The sequence below is a fragment of the Protopterus annectens genome, chromosome 10.part0 (assembly GCF_019279795.1).
Source record: "Protopterus annectens isolate FY-2018-M chromosome 10.part0, PAN1.0, whole genome shotgun sequence".
Lineage (NCBI taxonomy): Eukaryota > Metazoa > Chordata > Ceratodontiformes > Protopteridae > Protopterus > Protopterus annectens.
Window position 1 is genome coordinate 1,655,603,961 of NC_056744.1, and position 9,338 is coordinate 1,655,613,298.

Genomic DNA, 9,338 nt, shown 5'->3' on the forward strand with positions numbered 1-9,338 from the left:
CCTCATTTGCATGGTGCAATACCGCACACAGTGTGTTTTGCATACCTACGCCGGGGGCGGGGACGGTCCGGCGCACGCCGGTAGTGCACGTGGAATTCATTCATACCTGAATCGCTAAGCAGCCATATTTGGCGTTATAACGCCGACGCTATGCTGGCACCTGGCGCAAGGTTCATGAATCCCGGGGCAAGTCTTTTAACAAAATGTGTACATCTGCTTTTTAGGAAATCTTGTTGGAAACTAGTTTATTAGTTACAGATAGTATGCATCCAAGGTTTGTTTTTAATAACATTATTAAGGGTCAGATGTTTAGGATGTCAAGATTATGTATAGAAGGGGGCGGAGCTTAGATGGCCAACTGAGAGAAGTGAATTTTGTGAGCTCCATAAACTAGTATAATAATATAGGAAAATGTTATTATTTTCAAGTTTAAAACATCAGAAATCTATAGATAAACTACTAAACTACATAAATATCAATTTTGCTAGAGATATACAAAAATATTCCTGTCAAGTAACTTGGAGATATATTGATTCACTGAATATGAACAACTCAAGGAATTCTCACCCAGATGCTGCTTGAAAATAGAACTGCAATTGAGGACATCTACCTTATAGGAACTATCTTTGACGATGAAGGGCTTTAAAAATGACTTGGAAAACCTCAAATTAAATTCTCAAAAACAGACTGATACTCTTAAGGAACTATTACAGGAACACCATACAAAATAACAAATACAGAGACTTCTCTAAATGACATTGAAGGGAGACTCAAAGAGGAAGAATTCCAAAAATAATTTTTGCTTAAACAGAATACATGGCTGCTTAAAATAGATGACTTAAAAAACAGGGAAAGGAGAAACAACATAAGGATCTTTGGTCTGCCTGAAAACACTGAAGGTGAAGACATTATTTCATTCTTAACAACCTGGATTCCTGAATTTTTAGACTTGAAAGAGGGACTTTCATTTGGAATTGAAAGGGCACATAGAGCACTGAGGAAACCTGCTTCTAACTCAACAAATACTACACCTAGATTTATAGTTATAAAATTTCTTTCAATTCTGGGCAAGGAACTAATATTAAAATCTGCTTGAAGAAAATCACCCTTAAAATACAATCAAAGCCTGATAAGGTTTGACAATGATTATTCTTCTAGAATACTAGAACAAAGGAAAAAAGTCTACCCAATAATCAAACTGTTGAAAAAAAAACAACATTAAAGCACAGGTGGCCTTTCCAGCCAAGATAAAAATTCTTTTCGCCAATGAGATGAGAACCTTTAATGACTTAGAAGAAGCTACTATATTCATAAAAAACAACAACATAGTGTCTATCCCAGAAGACATGGAATGGATGGGCCCTACTCTTAAAAGAATAAAATAAACAAATCCTTGGACTGATGCTAGAAAGAAGAAACAAAAAACTGATTCCAAGACAGCAGTCCCAAAAAAATAACTCTTACAACTACATCTCTCAAAGTATCAACTGATATGATACATCACTTGTCATCTGTTTTTATTTTAAAAAGGAGGGTTTCTTAAACAACTGAGAAAAAGTAATGATTTATTCAGAATGTTCAAAGAGTCCAATAATTCTTCACAAAGGTAGGTCAAGATGGGTTGCTATTTACATTATATATAAGCCAAACAAAGCAACATATAATACAAACATAGAAGTTTCTATTTCCTTACTTGAACACAGTGAATACTTATCTTGTTCATTTCTCATTGATTTTACTTATAATAATTTAAGTAATTAATTAATTCAGCAAGGTACCATTCATCAGAGTTCAGACTTAAATGTAACAAATTAACATAATATATAATAGCAGTAACAGTAGAGTGTTTTGAAAAAAAATGCTGTCATGGAGACTAATGACTTCTTCAGTTAAAGTATGATTTAGAAATGTTATGTATATCCTGGTTAAATAATAGTAGCAAGCTCGTAGTACAAATGTCATCATTATTCTGTCTAAATATAGTTAATATTAATTATGGCAGGTATCACAGCTGCGAGTGCGGTTTGATCAATCCTGATATGGTGTGCGTGGATGCAGCTGTGTCTGGCAGCTAGTACAAATGTCATTCTTATTCTGTCTAAACATAATTAATATCAATTATAGCAGGTGTCATAGCTTTGAGTCCTGTTTGATTAAGCCTGACATGGTGTGTGTGGATGTAGCTGTCTCTGGCAGCTGTTGTATGTTGCCGTTTCCATCTCCAGGAAGCTGTGGGTTGCGGCTTGTGATCAAGGTTTACTGATCCTTGTGTATTAGGAAGAGACATTTGGTGTTTTGGCCTGGATCCAGGGGAAGAAGGTGGATAAAACTGTGATTTGGGATATTTTGGAAGAGAATAGTTTGTTTATACATCTGCTGAGTGAGAGGTGGAAAGGCTGGAAGAATGTGTTATCTCTTGTTGTGGCGGCTTGTTGGGGAGTTTTTTTTTATCTGTTTGTTCTCCATTCTTTTCCCGAGTGCTGTCTAGCTCAAAGGGAGGGAATTTAGGCTTGAAGTCGCAGTGAACTGAAACTTTGCTTCAGGCGCATCGCAAGCCTCTGGTATGCAGTACACAGACACAGTAACAGAAATAGATGCTCCCAGGTTGCTATGGTAACTGAAACAGAGTGATGATAATGCTTAATGGCTCTGAGGAGCCTCCTAGATGATTCTTGGCAATGAAGTTTTTGGTTAAAAAAAAAATATATATATATATATATATATATATATATATATATATACATATATAATAAAAAGCCACATGTACACATATTGATGGTCTTCCAACAATTCGTTTAGCTCATTAAGATGATTTTTGATAAAAAAAGAAAAATAATAATAATAATAAGTGCAATTTTATATTTAAAATGTATTTTGGTCCAAACACATTAAGGATTTACATAAGAGTGGAAGCCTGAGTTATTGTGAAAGACTAAGAACACTTGGTCTTGTGCAGTACACTTTGCAGTAGTTTGGGAGGTGAGCTTGCTCAGATGTGTTGGACATATGGGGTTGCTGATTCTAGCAGTGTTTGGGGTTGCTGTGAAGTGCTAGAGCGTCATCAGATTTCCTTTGTGGAAATATCTGTGGGAATGGAAGGTGTGTTGAGTGGTTCATTGGCAGAGTGGCCACTGCATGGAACAGGCTGTTAAAATGGAACAAGACAAATATTGGTTTGGATATTTTAAGAACAGCCTGGAAAAACACCACATGAGCTAGTGAATGGTATTCTGGCAAAACTGGATGGGCATTGTTGCCCGTGCTTGAGGTACTGATATGTGTGTATGTAAGGATGGAAATATACTTATAACAAATAAGAAACTAGAAGGGTCTCATAATTTAAAGTCTATGGACTGTATAAACATGTCTGGAGGGAGCTAATAATAAGAATAAGCATTACAGCTTGTGGTCTCTCAAATAACTAAGCAACAGCTAAAAAAACACAGACATACGCAATAGTTATGTAATGTATGATTTTAGCAAATTTAGACATAAAATATATAATCATCATATAAGATGAAGCAGTCTGCTGAATTTAGATATTAAAGACAGGATTTAATAACATGGGCTTGTATATAATAACACTACTATCTTAACTTGTCATAAATGACATACACTACACTGAACATCAAGGGGAAGCATGATGATTTCTTATATAAGTAAATATGCATAACAAGTCATGTAACTGCTTTAACTTGAATTGTAGTTTTTGTAACCCATCTTGACTATATATAATACTTAAGCAATTACCAAGGTTATTAATGTTTTATATATGACATCAAACTGACAAAGTTGTTCAAGAGAAACAATAGAAGCCTGAACATGAAATGCCACAGAATGTAACAGTCATATTCTGAACAAATAGTATTAAATTGACAATAGACACTCAGTTTAATAACATGGGCTTGTGTATAATAACACTACTGCTTTAACTTGTCATAAATGACATACATTATATTGAACATCAAGGGGAAGCATGATGATTTTCTCATATAAGTAAATGTGCATAACAGGTCATATAATTGCTTTAACTTGAATTGTGGTTTTGTAACCCATCTTGACCATACATAATACTTAAGCTGTTACCAAGGTAACTAATGTTTTATACATGACATCAAACTGAAAATGTTGTTTAAGGGAAACAATAGAAGCCTGAACTAGGAATGTCACAGAATGTAACAATCACATTCTGAACAAATAGTATTAAATTGATGATAATCACTCAGTTTAACCTTTGCTGATTATACAAAATAGAATGTTGCCATTTAAATCTAAAAACGTTCAGTATATGCCATAAAATGGCAATTTATGAATATGGAAAGGGAATTTGTAATCATTAATCACAATAAGTGAATTTGTTGTTTTTAACCTATAGTTTCACTCATTTTATACTAAGAAATGACAGATATGAACTGGTACATATCCGTGTATGAATTGTAAAGCATGCACTCATTTTTCTAGTACTAATATGTTTGTGCATCCACATAATCATAAACAATACTGTCCTAAGTTATATGCCAACTGTCACACTAGTAATGTCATATATTTAACTAGATGCAAGTCATGCAACTCATTTTATGTAGGTAAAACTAACTGTAAGTTGAAACAAAGGATCATGAGGCATCTTTCTGCCATATGCTTAAAAGAAGAACTTAAGGCACTATACTAATGTATTAGTAAGCATCAGGGACATTCTTTTAACTTTATGGCCTTACAAGTTATTAATTTCAACTCCAGAGGAGGGGATCTTATTAATTATACTGAATCTTGTAAAGTACATTGGATCATAGAGCTCAGGTCAGATAGGAGACCTGGCTTAAATAGAATTGTACCTTTAAAGCCAATTCTAAAAGGGTGTAGACCATTCATTTTATTTCTGATTTTTGATTGGATGCAACTTTCTTTAAAAAACATGATTGTAATAAAGCAATTTGTCTGATGAAGAGAGTTTTCCCAAAAGTGCTTAGCATGTTTTACTGTTATTTTCTGGATTAAAGAACTTTGTTTTTAGCCTTGTGGTCCATGGCATTTTTTGCTGATACCTACTTATTGTGACTATTTACTGCTGTGAACCTTCAGTGCCTTTCAGCTTATCTGCTTTTAAACTATCAGAATACAGGAGAACATGATCAGGGGATTTAATGGAGCAACCTGGGCTGCATATGTTGTAAACTTTCATTCCAAATGGGGGAGGGGGTTCCTTTGGAATGTACCATGATAGATTCATGTGCTGCCAGGGATATGAATGCCTGAAACATTACCCTTCTTGTTCATCAGTAAGTGATGAAGGATGACTTTCAGTCTTTCTCCTGTGAATTTTATTAACAAGTGAAGAATCACAAGGAAAGGTGCAAGAGAATCTTCCCCACCAATTAAGAGAGATGCTGTTCAAAGCCAAACCCAGTCAACAGAAACTCAAAGAGCCATTTTCAAATCTGTGGCAAGCTGGTTGATATCTGGGGTGCCCCAGTTCCAGAAGATTTTCATCAGATAAACTGCCAGTTTTCTCACTTTCACTATATGACTGGAACTCTGGCTGAGGAATCCAGCAGTACATTCACTTTCCCTGAGATATCAACGAGTGTATAAAGTGATCTGATGGTCAATAACCCACTGCTTGTTTTGTATGCCTTCTATGCACATGGAGCATACATTTAGCTTTCACACCTTGTTCATATGCAATAGCATGGCCTGGGTACTAGATTTCAACAGGAGGGAGTCAGGTCTGATTACCATCTCCAAATCTTAAAGGCAAAGTATCACCACTCTCAGCTTGAAAGTCATGACATAAGACTGAACTACAAGTTGGCCTCTGACCTACCACCAAAACAATCAGCTTCAGTAGCTGTGATTCAACCAGTGTCAAAGAGGAAGTATACCCCAAGAGTGGTGGGAATGCGACACGCTGGTGTTTCAGTATGTCAACATTTAGTGAGACACCAACATCCAAGGTAAATTAATGCAACAGTGAAGGTAGTGGCCACAATGAAAATCAAAAGGTCTAGATGAATTTGAGCTGTGACTCTCCTCTGCTTCTCACCCAGGATATCAAGGACATCACTTCAGATGTCCACCCAATGGGCAGAAATGATTAATGCTGCCCTGCTATCCACTTTTACCTCAATAAACACAATCAGCAGTGATGAGACTAATGAAGGAATTCTTATAGTTTTTTTGTGAGTCACAGGGTCTGCAACAAAGACAGGAGACAGAAAAGAGGCCACTAACAGGCAGTCCTTTGATGGGACAACCAGCAGACAATCATCCAAATTGGGCACATCAGGGAATCATTTAATGGGATAACTCTATCCTGCTGAAATCAAGTAACCAGGCCATGCTGTTGTATGCGAATAAGTAGGAAGGCTAACTAATGACTCCACCAATTTACCAGGACCTGAATTAATAACACACCCTGACTTAGTTTCTCACCCTTTCCATAAGAACTATGCAGACTGGGGATAGACTCACGCTTAACCATCCAGTCATTTATGTTATGCTATTTATGTTTAGGTGGTATTTTAGGTCTTTTTACTGGCTGTTTACGGTTTTAGTGTTAATGGGGAGAATATATCTTTAAATTGCTATTAGGGGAAGTGATGTCATTTTATTTGAATTACTAATACTGACTTTTCATGGTTTGTAACTGTCTGATGAAGTTCTTTCATTTGGTTTGGACGAAAGCACTTACCTGATTGTATAAACCTGTCTTGATTCTTCATTGATTTTTCATGGATAAACTGTAGATGTACCTTTGATGAACCTTGCCTTAAGTCTTTTTTGAGTAGTTATACAATTTGTTGTGTTTTTTAGCCAAGAAAAAAAGAAACCTCAGTCAGCATCTGCCCCCCTTGTCAATGAGGAACACAGGTGGAACCCCTGGGACAAATATGTGGTTTCCACGCACTCATCAAGGTTGCTCTTGAAGAGGGTTAGTGAGGTACTCTGTTTGACATGTATGGGAAGTCTATTCCAGAGACAGGGAAGCCTCTGGGAGACAAACCTGTCTCTCCAGCAGGTTTTGTTGATGTCGCATATTAGATTTGGGCCTTTTGAGCAGGTAATGCTTGAGGGATTAGACTTACGGATATGGAGCTTCTCTAGTAGGACAGTGTCCGAGATTGCCTTGTAGGTGAAACACAGCCACCTCTGACCAATCTGTACAATATCGAGTAGAGTGATAGTGATTTGAGCCTGTCCACATAGGACCGGTGATGGAGGCCACGGATTCCCTTTATAAGGTATTTCTGTGGCCTTTCCAGTTGGTGCAGGTGTGTGGAGAGGTACATATCAAATGGGGCATACTCAATTATCGGCCTAATGAGGGATAATAACCTCCTTTTTTCTGAATACAATCCCTTTACTTATGAGATGAACTAAGTAAAAGGCTTTTCTGACCACTGCTGCTACATAATGGCCAAATGTGAGATTTTTGTCAACCTGCTTACCCAGGTCTGTCACCACAGGTTGTGCAATTAGGGGGTTGCCATTGATGTGGTAATCAGTAGGGGCTGTGTTTTTGCGAATGTAATGCTAATACTTGTTTTGCATTTAACTTAAGTCCATGACTTTTGCACCAGTTACTTGTTGCTGTGAGACCCTCTTGCAGTATGTTAACATCATCTGGGGAGTCAATGACAGCACCCAACTTGCCTGGACCTCTGAGAAGTAGATATCAAACAGTAGGGATCCCAGGACAAATCCCTGGGGAACACCACTAGTGACTGGTCTGCTATCGGAGGTGGAGGCACCTATTTTGGCCTTGTGAGCCCTATCAGTGAGCCAGTTGGCCACCCACCTAATGAGATAGGGTTTTGCCAAGTCAAGGTAAGCTGTATGTACTGGCTTTCCCTCATTCAGAGCCTTGGTGACAGTCTCAAAGAGGTCAACCATGTTCAACAGGTAAGATCTGCCCCTGACAAATCTGAACTAGGTGGAGTCAAGTGCTTGGATATTGCCTATGTCCTTGTTTATGAGATCCATAATAATATACTTCATGGCTTTACAGATCAGACTTGTCAACCTAATGGGGTGATAGTTTCCAGGGTCAGTAGTGGCACCAACTTTGTGCAAGGGGATGACAATGGCAGTTCTCCAGTCTGCTGGAATAAAGCCTGTACTTAGGCTGTGGTTGAATAAGGTGTTAAATGGCAAAGCTAGTTCTTGCTGGAGATGGTGCAGAATACAGCCTGGGTCCCATGGAATCTGTGTTCTTTGCCTTGGATAGGGCCTTTAACAATTGCTCTACTGAAATGTGAGGTGCAGGACAAGTATTGGGGATGTCAGGGTGGTTTGCGCTGAACCCCTCTGCTAGCAGGTTGGCTAAATCAACAGAATCAGTGTAATTGGTACCATTAAGTACTAATTTGGAACAAACCTGGGCTTCCCCATGGAGGGTCCTGATGTAACTGAAGAAGAATTTGTAGTTTCTTTGTTTCAGAGGCTACTTTTGATTCATAATTGGTTTTGGAGGTTTTCACTAGTAATCTAAATTGCTTGTTGAGGCTTAGGAGGCTTAGGAGGGAGTTTTTCCAATTTGGAATTTGTTCCTTTTAACCCCTGGACAACAATTTCTTCCTTTTGTTGTAAAGCCTGTTGATAGAGGAATTCCACCAGACAGGTTGCACCTCCTTTTAGTTCTGTTGGGTATGGCTGAGTCCATGCAGTTGTATAGGTGCTTGTATACTGCACTGGTGTACTGTTCAGCATAGTTGTCTGCATCCTCTGAGGGGGGCAGTGGTGTGAAGCTACTGACTCCCTCCCTTAGGAGGTTGTAGTCAGCTTTTGAGAAGTTTTTTAGCCTGGTTATGGTGGGGGGAGGGTTGGGCGGGATAGAAACTTCAAATGAGACAGACCAATGATCTGATCTCACCAGGGAAGAACTTACTATGGAAGTGGTGCAGCGGTCGGCCATGTTGGTGAGAACCAAGTCCAGAATGTTGTCTCCCCTTGTGGGGTATGAGATGAGCTGGCATAGTGAGTTAGAACTGATAAAGCCAAGGAATCGTTGGGTGAGTGTATTAGTGTAGGAATAGTTCACCCAGTCTATGGTAGTGTAGTTGAAGTCACCAAGGATCAGGGTGTTAGGGGGTACCTTAATGGAGTCAAGTAGGTCCAGGTAGGGGGAGTGGGTGTCCTGAGTGTCATGGAGGGGGGTCTATAGTTGGTTATAACTTGGATGGGTATCTTGCTGTCAGTTGCACCTGGAGTAGTTCTAGTGTATCATGCTGGCAAACCAGTCTGGAGGTGTGGTGTGCGTGTCTTTAATGAAGATAGAGACTCCACCACCCTTTGTCTTTCTTACCTCATTTTGAGGTTGGAATGTGTGGAAAGAGGTGTAG